The 14573-nt window shown below is 40.7% G+C and overlaps 1 protein-coding gene across 4 annotated transcripts in view; it reads left to right on the forward strand.

Annotated features, from left to right (window-relative positions):
• The first annotated feature begins 211 nt into the window (after positions 1-211).
• Positions 212-14573, forward strand: part of BTBD7 (BTB domain containing 7) — a 53960-nt gene continuing 39598 nt past the window's right edge. For 3 of the 4 annotated variants that reach the window (XM_075753653.1, XM_075753655.1, XM_075753656.1), the window contains exon 1: positions 212-372. The gene's annotated coding sequence lies outside the window, so the exon portion shown is untranslated. Of the gene's footprint in view, positions 373-11408; positions 11432-14573 lie in introns of those variants that run through there. The other variant, XM_075753654.1, reaches the window with a different exon arrangement.

The following is a 14573-nucleotide window of genomic DNA, read 5'->3' on the forward strand; positions in this document are numbered from 1 at the left end:
CCCCGAGGCGTGAGCTCCCCTTTGGCATGGATGCCACCGCACGTCGCCGCCCCTCTCCCCACCTCCCACGCCACAGCTGTGACAAGTTTCCCCGTACCGAACTCCAACCCGCCACCAGAGCCCCCGCCCCGCCACGCCGGGCGCTCCCTCAGGCACGGCCCGCCCCTTGCGGGCGGGACACCCGCGTTCCGCCCCGCTCCCCGCGGACCACGTGGCCCGGGCGCCGCAGCGCTGCTGCGCAGGCGCCGTGCCCGCTCCCCCTGCCCGGCCGAGTCTGGGGCTCTGGATTAAAATGGCGGCGGCCGGAGCGGGACTGGCAGGGAGCAGACGGTGCTGAGTGGGGAGCATGGCGGCAGCAAGCGGCTGCCGGAGGTGAGGCGCTATGGGTGAGCCGCGCGATGAGCGTGGGCCGGGAGGGGGGCTGAGCTCCCGGCGTCAGCGGGGAGGGAGAGAGCGAGAGAGAGACCGCCGACGCCCCCGCGGCAGGATTCACCTGAGCTGGGGCCGGGTGGCGCCCCGCCAGGCGGCAGAGCCCCGCGCCGGCTGTGGGCAGGCTCCTCCCGCGCCCGCCTCGTTACTACTCGTCCGCAGCTCCGCTGCCGGTTCCGCCGCTGCGGTGGGGCTGAGGTGCGGGGCCCCGGCGCCCCACAAGGCCTCCCGCCGCGGGGAGCGGCCCTTTCCCTGGTGCCGCTGCCGGGGGCGGGCAGGCTCACCCCGCAGGGGTCCCTAGTCCGGAGCACCGGCAGCGGCCTCGTCTCTGCCTCTTCTTGCCGTCGGGTCCTGCCTTAATGCTCCTTCCCCTGCAGAGCGCTGCCCGCCCGGGGCGGCGTGGCCCTCTGGCGCTGGGCGGCAGCGGCCCCGGCATCGCTCCCTGCGGACCCTCGCGGGGGGGGTGTGTTGTTGGAGCCGCCTCACGCAGCAGCCGGTGCGGGGCTTGTGTTCCCGCTGCTGCGGTGCTCTCCTTGTGCCCGGCTGGTGTGAGAGCGGCTGCATTCGCTCTCTGTGGGCTGCGGGGCTCCCGCTTGTGTGCCCAGCCGTTCAGCACGTCCCTTGGCAGTTCTGTGGCCTTGCGATTGCTGCCGCCCAGGGATGTGGGGTGTCCTCTTGCTCCTCTTCAGGTAGGTGTTACCGTGGTGTTCCTGGAGAAACTTGGAGAGCTTTGTAATGATGTGTGTACTTGTGCCTCTGGAATATTCCTGCTGCCAGTGGGATAGTGCTTTGCCGTTGGTTTGTGCTTCTACTTAGTCTCCCTGACCATCCCATTTGAGGCTGTTGGGTGAAAGGTGACACACATGTCAAGTGCTAACATAAAATATGATAGTAAGATTAAATAAAGTATGTGTTGATACAATAATACTTTATTTGTGTGAGAATTTAGCTTAGGGAATGTAGCATTGCTTGAGCCTTTGCTCCAGATCAATGTAACATAATACACAAATCTAAAGTGTTTGGCAGATATACCACTGAGATGTGGTTACCTCAGGTTTTACCACATATTGCATGCTCTGTTTTCACTTAGAAATGGAGAAAATAAAAATAGAAACTTGGATATAAAATTCTTAATGCTCATAACTTTTTTTCAAAGCACTAAGAAGCTTGATGAACTAGAGCTTTACCCTCTTTGTCTGAAAGATGTTGGGGAAGAAGATTAGCCTTCTAAGATTCTCCTTTATTGTTTCATATGAAAACTGTGGACCGCTTTCATCCTAGTTCTTTACTTCTTTACACAGGGAGGTGCAGGGAGAGGAATTCCTGTTAGATCCTTCTCTACTTGAACCTTTGCCTTAAGAAATGAATGAAAATATTTCTTCCTTTCTCCCCTCCTCCCCCTCTTGACTAAGAGTCTACTGCCAGCATAACAAAATTAATTCTACAGAGATTTTTTTGAGGGTGTGAAACAAGTGTCTTTTAGTAATGTACAGACTCTGTGGGCTAGTCTTTAAAGGACAAGGTCTGAGTACTTACTTTATAGAATACCTGGATGAAGACAACGTATTGGAAAGGTATGGCTTGTGATGTTTTCTTCCTTCTTTGAATAATTTAATTCTAACTAGTCTTAGCTGATGGACCAAAGCATAACTGAGCCATTTAGGAACTTGCTACTTTGCTGCATTAAATAATATTGTGTTAACATTGCTATCTGTTCATGCTTATATGTAAACTTCTGATGACTGTCTTAGTGAATAATGCTTGTGTCTTAAGTTACAACATGAAGCTGCTGATTGCTCTGGTTTTTATTTAGCATTAAAGTTAGACTTCCATAGTTGGACTGTATACAGGTAATCTTGGAAATGGAGTTCAGTATTTTATGTATAAAGTGTAGTCAGTGTTTGTTTCTGTTCACTGGAGGTGAAAAAAAAACTGTTGAATCATTTGTCTTCTGGCTCAGATGCACTAAGCATTGTTTTACTTGCTTTCAAACTTTAGCCAATATATAAATGGGTTTGACATTCTTATCTCATTTTGTATATTTAAATATACAAGGAGCACAGACACAAATCATCTTGGATCATTTTTTATGGCTTTGTTGTAATTGCTGGCTTTTTAAAAATCCTTGCCTCTTACTAATATAAGTCAATTTTCTTCATATGTCCAGAGTCCCTTGCTGAGTCATAGATACAGTAGTGGTGTAGTGCTTATAGCTGGCATTGACTGATTTGCAAAGAGTCATACATGAAAGAATAGAATTATTCTTATAAGGTCTTCTGAAAGACTTGCATGGACTTGTCATAGTGATTTTTTTTTTTTTTCCTCCTGCCTTTTGGTTTTCAAGCTTGTCTGAGAAGCTCAAAACTCTGTGTTGTGAAGGTATGTAGTTCATTCTTAAATTTTAGTAGAATATGCTGTCTTTGTAGCCAGCTGTTTGAATTTAATTCAGTGAGGTTGTCAGAGCTTGATGAATAGACTTAAAATATTGAGTCTTCATTTTGGAAGTGGCCTTTCCAGTTGCTGCATATGTGATGTCAGGCTTACAGCTGTCATTGATTACAATTAACTTAGAGGCTTGTAGGGGATGAATTCTAGGCTTGGACGATGTCTTCCTCTGTCCTGCTTTGCCGGCTGCATTGGTGTCGAGGTGACCACAGGAAGAGGTGTGACACTAGCCCTGCCCCTCCTGCCACCCTGATGCTAGTTTGGTCTTGATAGACCAGATTACATGCAAGGAGAGGAGTGTGTTCTCATGTCTTGGCTGCACAGTGATGACAAAGATAGTTGTGGCTGGCAGCCTTTGAGACAAAAAGGTGAATCAAAACATCTTAGGGACATCTCACATGGACTGCATGTAGTTCACATTAATCAAACGAGTTCTATACATTGCTCTTAAGAAGAAATAACCATAATAATACTAATGAGAATCTGATTGCTCTTATGGCAAATCGTGATATAAAACTGCTAGTTTCAGTCTTAACTCTAACTTTTCTTTTTGTGTGGTTTTTCTGAACATATTTACATGAGTGTTGATTTGTCTTACCAGATCAATGGCTTTTACTACTTTTTCACACAAGTCTGGAAAACTGATGCACCAATGTTATTGTGCATGCAGTGGAGACTGGGAATCCTAGTTCAGATGCAAGTCAAGTCTTAGGTGAGCTTCCAGTGAGTCATGTAGTTCTGTATCATTACCTAGGTTCTTTCAAGAATAAGGCTTGTCAATATATCTTTAAATCTTTGGAGAGAAGCTGTTGTGGATTTTTTTAGAATGCTGTTTCGTATGTTGGCTTACCAGTATGCCTGACGTATATCAAGAAGGGACTGCAGATGCGAAGTCCGATGCTAGTTTTGCATTCTCTGCTTAATCACTTGCAGTCCAGGACTGCTTTTTCCTGCTTTCTGCACAGTCCCCTCAGTTGTATTGGTAGAGCTGTTTACATGGCTTCACTCTGAAGTATTGCAGGAAACTAATCTGTCTGGAGGGGGGGGAAAAAAAAAATCACTAAACCACAAAATAGCTTCACATCAAATCCCCGATCTAGATCGTCACAGTGCTATGGAAAGTTTGTTTGTTGGCATTATGTAGAGTCAAGGTCAGGTAGGTAAAGGGGATCTGGAGGTGGGACTGTGTTACCTAAAGTGTGTTGGACTGAATTATATAACTATATACTTAGTTAAACTTAAATCTGATTTGAGTTTAAGTGTTGTGCAAGGTTACACCAAACACTACTGAATGTGTCCTTTAACATCTGGTAGGCTTGCAGATGCTTGTTCAGTCTCTTGGGGATTTTCTGCCATTGGTGGGTTTAAACTACTTCTCTAAATGAAAAATAGGAATTACCATGTTATACCAGAGGGGTAAAACATGCAACCCCCCAAAAAAAACAACAAAAAAACCCCCCAGCAGTCAAAACTGATTAAGAAAAAGAAACTTTCAGTAAGGTTTGGGGGTATAATATTTGAGGGTAACATCTTCCTAAATCAGGTTCTAAGTTTCAGAAGTATCTTCTGGAGACCTTGCTTTATTTTTTTGAACTTGACATTTTATACTAGCTGTTATCTGTAAAATGTCTGATCATTATGTAAATCTTACTTGATCTTTGTCCTCAAATCTTGACTGAATTCAGTGGTCATACTGTATGTTCTGTACATCACTCAAACTTCATTGTAAGTTCAGTTCTTCCTGTATTAGAAAGACTGGAATCTTTTTCTGTCCCTCTTTGCTTTTCTTACCTATCATATCCAGTTTCCAGTCCACTATAGTAAATTGTAAAGGGTAGAATTTAATTTTTAAAAATATCTTTTAAAAAAATCTTTCTAGTGCTGCTGTTACAGCCATTCCCTTCTTAAAGAGCCTCTTCATTTCTTCTCTGTCCCCTTTGATATAGGATTATTTCAGTGTGCTAACTTGCAGCTTTTAAGATTAATCTTTTTTTTCCTTGCATTCTTCATCATGTCAAATCTTCAGTGTTGTCTAGTGGGAAGTGCTTTAGAGAGAGATCAAGCTAGTTAATGGTATGCAAGATTCCTTTCTAATTTGGAAGACGTGTCTGTGATCTGTTAAAACTCTCAGGATAATTGTCAAGCCACTTTACACTTGGAAGGAGAAGGGGAAGTAGATCCCTAAGATGGTGGTGGTTAATCCAAACTGGCAAATTTTGAACCAATAATCAACTGAGGAAGTATGCAGTACTAAATCTTCTCAGCAGAGAAACTAAAATGTCTTGAGAAACTTACAAGAAGATAGAACAAATTTGATTTTTCCTTAAAATGAAAAAGCCTTGAGTAGTATTTGACTAGATGGATCTTTTGGAAAGTTTGCTTTAGGACTGTACTTCTGAGTGATGTCACTTTCAGAAACCTTGTAATTTAAGCCTGAAAACCAACTTTAAATATTAAATGTCTAGGATATAGCATTGAATGTCTTGGTGAAATGCAGTTAAAGACAAGCAGCTTTGATTCAATGCAGAAATACATCCAGGAGTCACTTTACCAGTGGTTAGCAAGTCTTTGGGTTTGTGTCTGGAACTCCAAAGTACTATTAGAGAGGGGATAATCTTATACTGTATGACAACCTTACTATGCTAGAAGGATATTTTGGCATTTCAAGTCCAAATGCACACTTCCAGGAGTGTTTAATAAAAGACTAAACCCTACAGAGATTTTAATGACCAAGTAAGAAGCAGGGGGTAATTTCTGATACAAATCATGTATCTTTTTATAAAAGACAGACAGAAAATGATTCTTTTAAATGTTATCTTTGGCTAGACAAAAAAAGTCAGACAAGTTGGGATTTGAGAATCTGAGGCAGTAAACACATTCTTAGCTGAAATTTAGATAAGCTAAATCCCCAAATCACTCATGAAAATAAACTGCAGAGGACACGGACATTGGGAGTGTGTGGGGACTCACGATGACACTGACCAGCAACTCCTTGTGCTGTTATATACATTCCTTTGTAGGAATTATAGTGCTTACATCTAGCTCACCACTAATATATGTTGCCTTTCAGGAGCTGAGAAGTACTGACACAGCTTAAATTCTTCCTTGTTCAGTATCAAGGCCATTGCTACACTGATTAATACAAAACTTCCTGTCTTGAGTGTGCATTTTGTTAACTCGGCATTTTTCTACCATGCTAGTGTCTGGAGTACAGTAAACTTATTTCAAAAATTTCCTAGAAGTTCTGCATTAGACTGACAAAGGTATCTTCAACTTAAAATGTCAATACGAACAATTTGATTGTATTTCAGTTAGCTGTAGTCATTGCTTGACAGGAAGAACGAAGTCTTCTCTGAACCAAACTAAAGTCTAAAACGCATGTGAGCACACACAAACATACTTTGCAGCTCCACTGATCACATGCATCTTCTGCAAGTACTGGGTCACAAAACATGCCCAACTAAAACACTAAGCAGCAGTCATTTATTACATTGCTGTTTGAACCAACTCTTTTGAGTTTAGCCATTGTTTGGATTAACTACCACCATCTTAGGGATCTACTGCCCTTCTCCATCCATTCTGTTTTTAGCTGCCAACTTATTTGCCTGGAAAATTAAATTAGAAAATGACACATTTTGTGACTGGGTGTTACCTGCATCAAGGCTGAATTGTATTAAGCACTAGTGAACTTAGTAATGTGAATGCTTATTTAAACATCTTGTGAATTGTTAAGGTTGCTTTAATGGAGTATCTCCTCTAATTAGTACAGTCCAGCAGAATTTCCTTCTAAAACTTTTCTTTGATTTCTTTGAAAAAATCTATTTCTTTCAGATGTTGAAAAGCTTCAAATCTTGCGTAGGGAGAGGGAAGAGTTAAGATACATCATCAGCCTGCTCAAAGGGCAGATTTGCTTTTGCAAATAGTTAAACAAAAAACCACCCCACAAACTCTCAACTGCAGTCTTAAAAAGTATGCGTACATCAGGTATGTGTAGATATTGCTGAATTAAATGCATAAATGATTGGTGCATCTGTTTTTAGGAACAGTGTGTTATGTCAACATGTGCAATGCTCCTTTGACTGTTCTGTAAAACTTGCGTGTTCATGTTACAGGACAAAAAATGAATGCTTTAGAAATGAGAGAGCTTGTTGCAGGAAATCTGGAAGACATAACTTCCTTTTCTTGCCAAGGGGAAAATGTAAACAAAGCTCCAACTTAATTGTAGACTAACTACTAGACTGATTTTCCGACTAAGCCTTTCCTTCCTTAACTGATTGCTTTTATCATTGAGAAAGTATGTTTTCTGTTTCATTTGAAATTGATTTCATTTTTTGGGGGGAGGATGCATCTCAAAGTTTGCAAGCACTTAGTCCGTGCTACACTTGCATGGAATCTAAATGTAGGTATTACTCATGGTAACTACTGAAGCTAAACTTACTGGTGTAACTTTTGAGGGTTCTGATAGCTTGAAGTATCTACAGTTTGCTTGTGAGGGGAAGTGTTGAATACTAGTGTATTTAGCTACTGTACATGCTATTATGAGCATGTACTAAAATACCTGTCTTCAAAATGGCTGAGATCTTTCAAGTGTATGGCATAGAAGGATTTCTTGGCATCAGATGTTATGATATAAATGTTACTTGTTGAAGTCAGTGTGGCTCTTAAAATTTTCCACTGAAGTTAATGAATTTAAATTGACCACACAGAAAAGCCCAACCAAAGGAGAAATATTTTAAATGTGCAAGCTTTTAAATAACTGTTAAAATCTTAGCATATATGGAGATAACTGATTTATACAATCAGGCATAAGATCACCATGTTACTTGGTTTTTTTTGTATGTTAAAAGCATATGAATAAAAGGAAAACAGCCTGTGGGTTTGACCAGGAATTTCAGACTTGCTCAGGGTGGCAGCAGTCCATAACCAGTTTACAAGCTCTCGAATGAGTCAATTGTTGTATAAATACCGAGCATGATGAATTTTCCAGTTTGACTTTTGTATTGCTGCCTGCTTCAGTGAGCAAAGTAGACCTGGGAGTGACTGTGGATGTTGTTAGGAGACAAGGGGAAAAGGTAGAGTGTCAACACTGAAACCTGAGCCTCAGAAACAGGGCTGCAAAGGAGGGCTCTGCCTGTGTGCCTGGGGCCGGGCCAGAGTGACTTGTTGAGGCTGAGCCTGAGCTCAGAATGAAAAGAATGACTATAAGGGTATAGTTTTTGTGGAGCAGTGAGGTAGTTTAATAGCAATAGTCTGCACTCTTCATATTGACAGCTGTGGGTTCCTGTTCCAGATGTAGCTGTCAGACCAGTCTGCAAGAATTCCCTTTTTCCTGTTACCTGTCACCCCCTCCAGCAGTGGGGTGATGGATCAGCCATCTGAAATGACTTGTTCTGTGATCATATAATCTCTGTATGTAGTGAGAGGGGAAGCTGGAAAACCCCATGGCTGTAGAAGCAGAGTAAGGGGAAGGTACAGCTCCCTGTTAGTTTTACATCAATGGTAGTGACAGATGACCCTGATGTACCTGTGAAGAGCTGACGGTCAGGGAGTCCTGCATGCACTGTTAGCTTCTCCCCATCGACGGGGGAATTTGCTGGATTAAAAGGAATATATTAAAATGCACATAGGCTTGGCTTTGTATTTTTCCCTGTATGACTAATACTTGAATGAGTATATTCTGTCTCTGAAAATTCTTCCAAGCCTTCAAAAAAGCAACAACTCTCATGCACCTCTTCAGTAGTAATCACTGCTATCTAAGGGGTGTTAATCAAAGCCTAGTTGAAGGGAGAAACAAACTGTACAAATATAGAGCAGAAGTACAGAACAAAGAAGAAACAGTAGGTCAGCTAGCTAGATACACTGAGCACTGCCTGATGAATCCTGGTGGTAGTTACTGCTATGTAAATAGCCTGTTTCTGCTAGGACTGCTGTTGCTTTGCAGACAATTTGAAGGTAATCCTCTTCCTACTGTTAATTTTAAGAGCTATGTAGGAGAAATAGTGTTTTGCAAGAGTGGTCTTAGAGCTGCCTGCTTACATGAAGATGTTTACATTGAAAGTGGTAGTTGACTGAAGGAAGATAGCGGCACTGCTGTACTTAAGGGCAGTGGCTGTTACAGCCACACCAGAGGATCAGCTGAAAACAAACATGGTCCATTCAGGTCCCTGATAGGATTTATGTGGCTTCCCAAATGTGCGCTAGAATGAAAGGGGACAGCTCTGTTGTAGTAATGAGTATGTGAGACTGGAAATATTTATTTTTTGAAGGCTGTGCAAACTGAGCATTAGTGAAATGGCATGTTGAGAGCAAGCAGCCTTTTCTTGCTGTTCTTCCCTCCTCTGGTGATGTTCCTTGGGTCATTTGGTAAACTGGTGCAGGAAGCTAATTACACTGGAGAGAAAAATCCTGCAGGAGAGAACAGCCTGATGTGGACCTTTGGGAAGATGGTGGTGGTAACTGAGGTGAGCACTGCCGCTGAAGGAATGTGTGTGGAACCACAGTGTCGGTGAACCAACTTGTCTTTGCATGCACCAAATAATGCAGTTTGAATCCAGATTGGAATTGTGTTTTGGTTGGATCCAAGACTTGTTGTGGCTTGTGACTCTTATTGTAGAAACTAAACTGTAGCTGAAATGCATCAGTTTTATGACTGTGACTTAATGCTTTCTTGAACGAGGAAAATCAATGTTTCTTTAATAAAATTCCTGATATGCCTCATGAAATGGACTGTACTAGATAACCTTTTGAATTCTTACTGTGCCTTTCCATGTTCCACCTTCCAGTTTTCTGTTGTAAATAGATGAATCCATTAGTCATAAATGTATAAGAGATGATGCTAGCAACTGGATACTTCAAACCTTTGTTATAGCAAAGAGAAAATGCTGCATAGGTGAAATGGTGGTGTGTGATGACAAAAGGATTCCTGGAGAGGATGGCATATAGAACAAAAACAATAGTGGTACATTAAGGAGAGGGATGTAGAGTAAATTGTTTTGAGTATATAGCAATATTGGTAATAGCTTTTTTAGCCACAGGCAGAGGTTTCCAGTGGAGGTAGAGATGTGTATTGTTCTGTCACCAAGCAGCTCAGAAGCTTGTGCAGAAAGAAAGAGGACTATGCAGAAACACTGAAGTAAAGAGGAATGATGTCGGTAATGGTTTCAAGCAACAGGAATGCCATAGGATGATGATGCTACTGATACAATGACTGGCTGGCAGGATGAGTTGATTACCTCTGTCATCTTATTTGGGCTGCAGTCAGTAAACTGATCTATGAACAGAGCTCACCCATATGAGAAGGCTGATCAGTACGTGGGTCCAAGATTTTTAGTTTGCTTCAACATTGGAATACCGGAGCTATTGTTGGGGAAAACCCCAAGCAGTGTCATACTACTGTTCCTCTTAAGACTGTGGAAGTTAATAACGGAACTAAAACTGCATGATCAAAAGGGTGCTTTTTTGAAGGTGAATTGAAAATAGCAAGTCATAAGAGAGGACAGGTGCTGCTTACTTAAGGTGGGTACAGAGCATAGTGCCTGGGATTGCCTTATTAGTAACTTTCATATACTCTCAGAGGAAACATGTTCTGAGAGGAAGTGTGGCAAATTTAACTGTGCAGTGAATTTAGAAGCACTATTATGTACGGGAAACTCCCAGATCCTCGTTCAGAGTAAATGACTTTCTATGACATAATTGAGCCTGGAGAAAAGGGAAAATGTCTCCAGTACACAGAGACTGTAGGGCATACCCCACTGAGGTGGTACTTGATGTGAGAAGGCAGCAGTGCTAAAATCCAGAGACAGATCTTCCATATGGTTGGGGTTTGAGCCAAGATTTCCCTGTCTTAGTAGACTTGCTAATTGAAAACAGCATCTTGTGTTGTGGTTGGGTCACAGCTTGAGCAAGAGGAGGAATTCCCTTTCTTGATGAAATGGTGCCCCCCAAAGATCCCAAATAAAATAAAATCATATGAATTTTGAAAACTGAAGACTACCTGCCCTGCTCCACAGGTGGGGGGAGGAGCAGACTACTTCAAAACAAAAAAGATCAGACCTTTTTTAGAGGTACTCTTCATGTAATTTAGAGGTTCCTTTTTCTGTCTTAACCAACTGATTTGTCCACATATTTATTATGCCAAAGAGGATTTGCCTTTCTTAAACAAAAGCATGTTTTTGTTTGCTCAGAAGAGGCCTTTTGAAAAACCTTTAGACTCCTTGAAATATATTGCCATATTTTGGAATATTTTACAATTCTAGACTGGCTAGAATGAATTATCCTCATTTTCCCTGTAAAAGGGTATGCTCATACCTAATTACTCTGTTCAGTGATATTGATAAAGATTTTGTGGATAGAATTTCTCTGATTTTCTTACAAAGTAGATTTAATGACATTTTGTGTCTCAATCAGATAATATTCCTTTCAAGTGAACTTCTAAAAAATGGAAAGTCATTGAAGAATACATGCTGTCTCTTCAAGAGAGTCCTAGAGGGCAGTAAGTGAGTTCTTGCTGATTTTGCTAAGTGTTTTGAATTCAACTTCAGGAAGTTAAGTCTTTCATGTGAGTATCATCAATCAGAATAGACTTTTGGTAAATTAGTGGGTGCTTGCAACCAATTGGAAGGATTAGTGATGTACGGAGATCAAGATTCATTTGGCGGTATATGAAAACATTTAGGTCGCTTGGGAGGAACTTCCTGTTCTGTGCAGGATTTTACTGCTGCACTTCATTTAGTCTGTGTGCTTTGTGTTTTGGGGTTTTTTTTAGGTGCTGTAACTTTTTTTTGTGTTTAGAGGAATAAAATATGTTGATGTTCCATGCCTCTACTGTGCTGTTAATGATTTGACGTGTTGTTCCCTGCTGATGACATTACTTCTAGGATGTGACACGTTTACATAATACTCTGAATTCCTTTGTTGATCATCAAAAATCCTACTTTGAACAGTTTGAAAGACAGCATCGAAAAGAGGTTTTTTCCTCTGTTCTGTGTCTCTTCAACTGCTAGAATGCTTCTTAATGTTTTCATTTTCTGAAGTGTACTTATCTTCAAGACTACAAACCTTTTATACTTGTTCTATTTGAATATATTTCTTAACTTTCACTCTGATTCCTCAGAGGACATGTTGAAAATTGGTAGAGGTTATTCTATTTTTTATTTCTAGATTTGTTGAGAATCATAAGACTGAGTTTAAGGAGAAAAAGCCAGGACTACGGTGCAATTTTTTTGCTGCCTCCATTTTAAAATAACTGAATAGAGAAGTGTACTATTTCGTGAAAAAGTGCTTTAAAATTCGTGCTTTAAGAAAGGGTTCTTTGATAGTTGGAACACGTGATTCTCAGCAAAGCACTAAGCAATGCAGTCACTTTTGTGATCTAGTTATATCTGCTTTTTCTTGTCCTCATGTGCCTGTAACTGCTGATGTGGCTTAAGTTCTGGTATTTTGCTTACTAGATTTTTTCTTTCCAGTGCAGTAAATCATGAAATAACAGATTCATAAACCCAAATCATGAAGAATATTATCTATGCAGTACTAATCCAAACCAGAACCTTTCAACTGTAAGATGTAGCTGATACTATCATCCAGATAATTTTGAATAATAATAAAGGTTGATTGCTTGACTGGATTTAAAAAAAGAGTCAAAATAGGCTTTGTGTGGATTTGCACGTGTGTCAAGCTGTATAATCAGCTAGTCCTTCAAAACTTCAGCTGTTTCCTTTGAACAGAGAATTACTTACCAATTACACAATTTCTTCAAGATACTCTGTTCCGTATGCATTCAGTCCTTAGCATGTATGCTCTTGAGATTGAAGACTTCTAGCCTCAGCAAAATCTGTGAGTATATAGTACCTCGGAGTGCCTTGTCCATGTAATTAGAGGAGGGTCTGGTCAGGTAATAATCAGTTCATGTCAGCTCCCTTTCCTTGGAGAGCTCCCTTCCCCACTAGGATAGTAAGAAAATGAGGTAGATAGTAAACATGCATCTGAACAACCAGATGTTGCTCCAACCATAAGCAACTTTTGTTTCATTAAGTAGTTGTCCCTGGCAATGTTGCTGGCTGGTAATTCCAGTAGTGATACTGCTTAACAACCAGCGTGGCCAGGGTTGGCTCTGGAGACTCCCCAGTGGATGGGAGCTGCTGAACATGGGATTGTTCCTGAATTCCTTTGATGGCTCAGGGCTCTGTTTTGGTCACCTGACCTCTGCTGGAGGCATGTTCAGGTTCTTAAGGCAAGCTGGTAGGATGTACCTTGGGGATGGTGGTAGGGCTCCATTCTCACAAGTTCTTTCTCTTTTAGTTATCTACCGAATCTCTAGGAAAACAGGTTTGTACTTGCTAAAATTTAATTGAAGTATTTCCTTACTGAGGTTATAACTTTTAAAGGTGGAGGTTTTTATCTTCCCCGCCATGTACCAATTCTGGATGTTGTCATATCATCTTGCATTACAGTTCCACTTCCTTCTTACTTGAAAGAAACTGTTGGGGCAAAATAGCACAGCATTTTTGGTGTATATAGAAATCTAAGCAAATATGAATAAGGTATGCTTGTGATACTTGTGGTGTTATTTATTTGTAAATTTAGAATGAAAAACCTGAAAAATCATGTGTACGTACTTGATACGATTTCCTCCTTTGGTCTTAGTATTATGCTATTTCATAGTCCTATGGCAACAACTCCGGAAGAAATACAGAAAGCTCTTTAAAATTTTAGAGGAGGGGGAAAAAGTGAAATGTTTTTGGCTGGAAAACATGTTGTAATGCTCCCCATCTTGCCCTTTATATTAACTGAATCCCACTGGACTACAGAAAACTTCATGAAACCTTTGTATTGAGTGATGACTATAAACAAAGTGTCACTGTTACCCAAAGTCCATTCTGTACACAGACTTTCTGTTAAATCAAAATTCCTAATCCAGAAATTCCTGGCTGTTGGCCCAGGTACCTCAGATTTAAGTCATCTTAAGTTCTTAAGATTTTTAGGTTCAGTGTGACAAGTATTGAAAAGACTGAGAAACTTCTTTCAGGTACCAAAACTTTTTTTGTTTATTTTAAATTTTATTATGTTCTGAGTATCAGTATAATCTGAAAGTCACTTCTGTGCTTTTTTGTAGCATTTGGGATGATAATTTTGGCTTCTAAAGCTTCCTGGTTTCATGTAACATGCTTCATATACTACTTCTGCAGTGCAGGTTTTTTAAACAAGCTTTGACATAGTTTAACCCTTTTTCTCTGTACATGTATACATTTATAACGCATATCCATGTGTGCATCACTGCTCGCAACAAGAGATCCTGTTTCAGATGTTGAATTTAGTTTTCTTTTGATAATGCTTACCTGGATACATGTAAACTCTTAACAGAAAGGCAAGAAGTTCACCTGATAGTAGTTCTTAAAGCAAACAAAAAAATTCCATGACTGTATTCTGAGGCTAAAATTAGATTTAAAAAATTCTTCAGCTAAGCTGAAATACAGAAACTTTGGTAGGGAAGCTTTTGGTATGCAGGATAACTTCTTCAAGGAAAGATGAAATCTTTTTTTGCAGCTAAAGATCTAATTGTTTGGGCTTGTTTCTCAATTTTTACATTCATCTTTCTACAACTGTCTTTCACCATGGGAAAAGCATTCTTCATTTGGCATTTTGTGCAGTAACCATGATGTATTTATGTTTACTAAACTCAGCAAGTTATGTGCAAGACTGAC

The sequence above is a fragment of the Balearica regulorum genome, chromosome 5 (genome assembly GCF_011004875.1).
Source record: "Balearica regulorum gibbericeps isolate bBalReg1 chromosome 5, bBalReg1.pri, whole genome shotgun sequence".
Lineage (NCBI taxonomy): Eukaryota > Metazoa > Chordata > Aves > Gruiformes > Gruidae > Balearica > Balearica regulorum.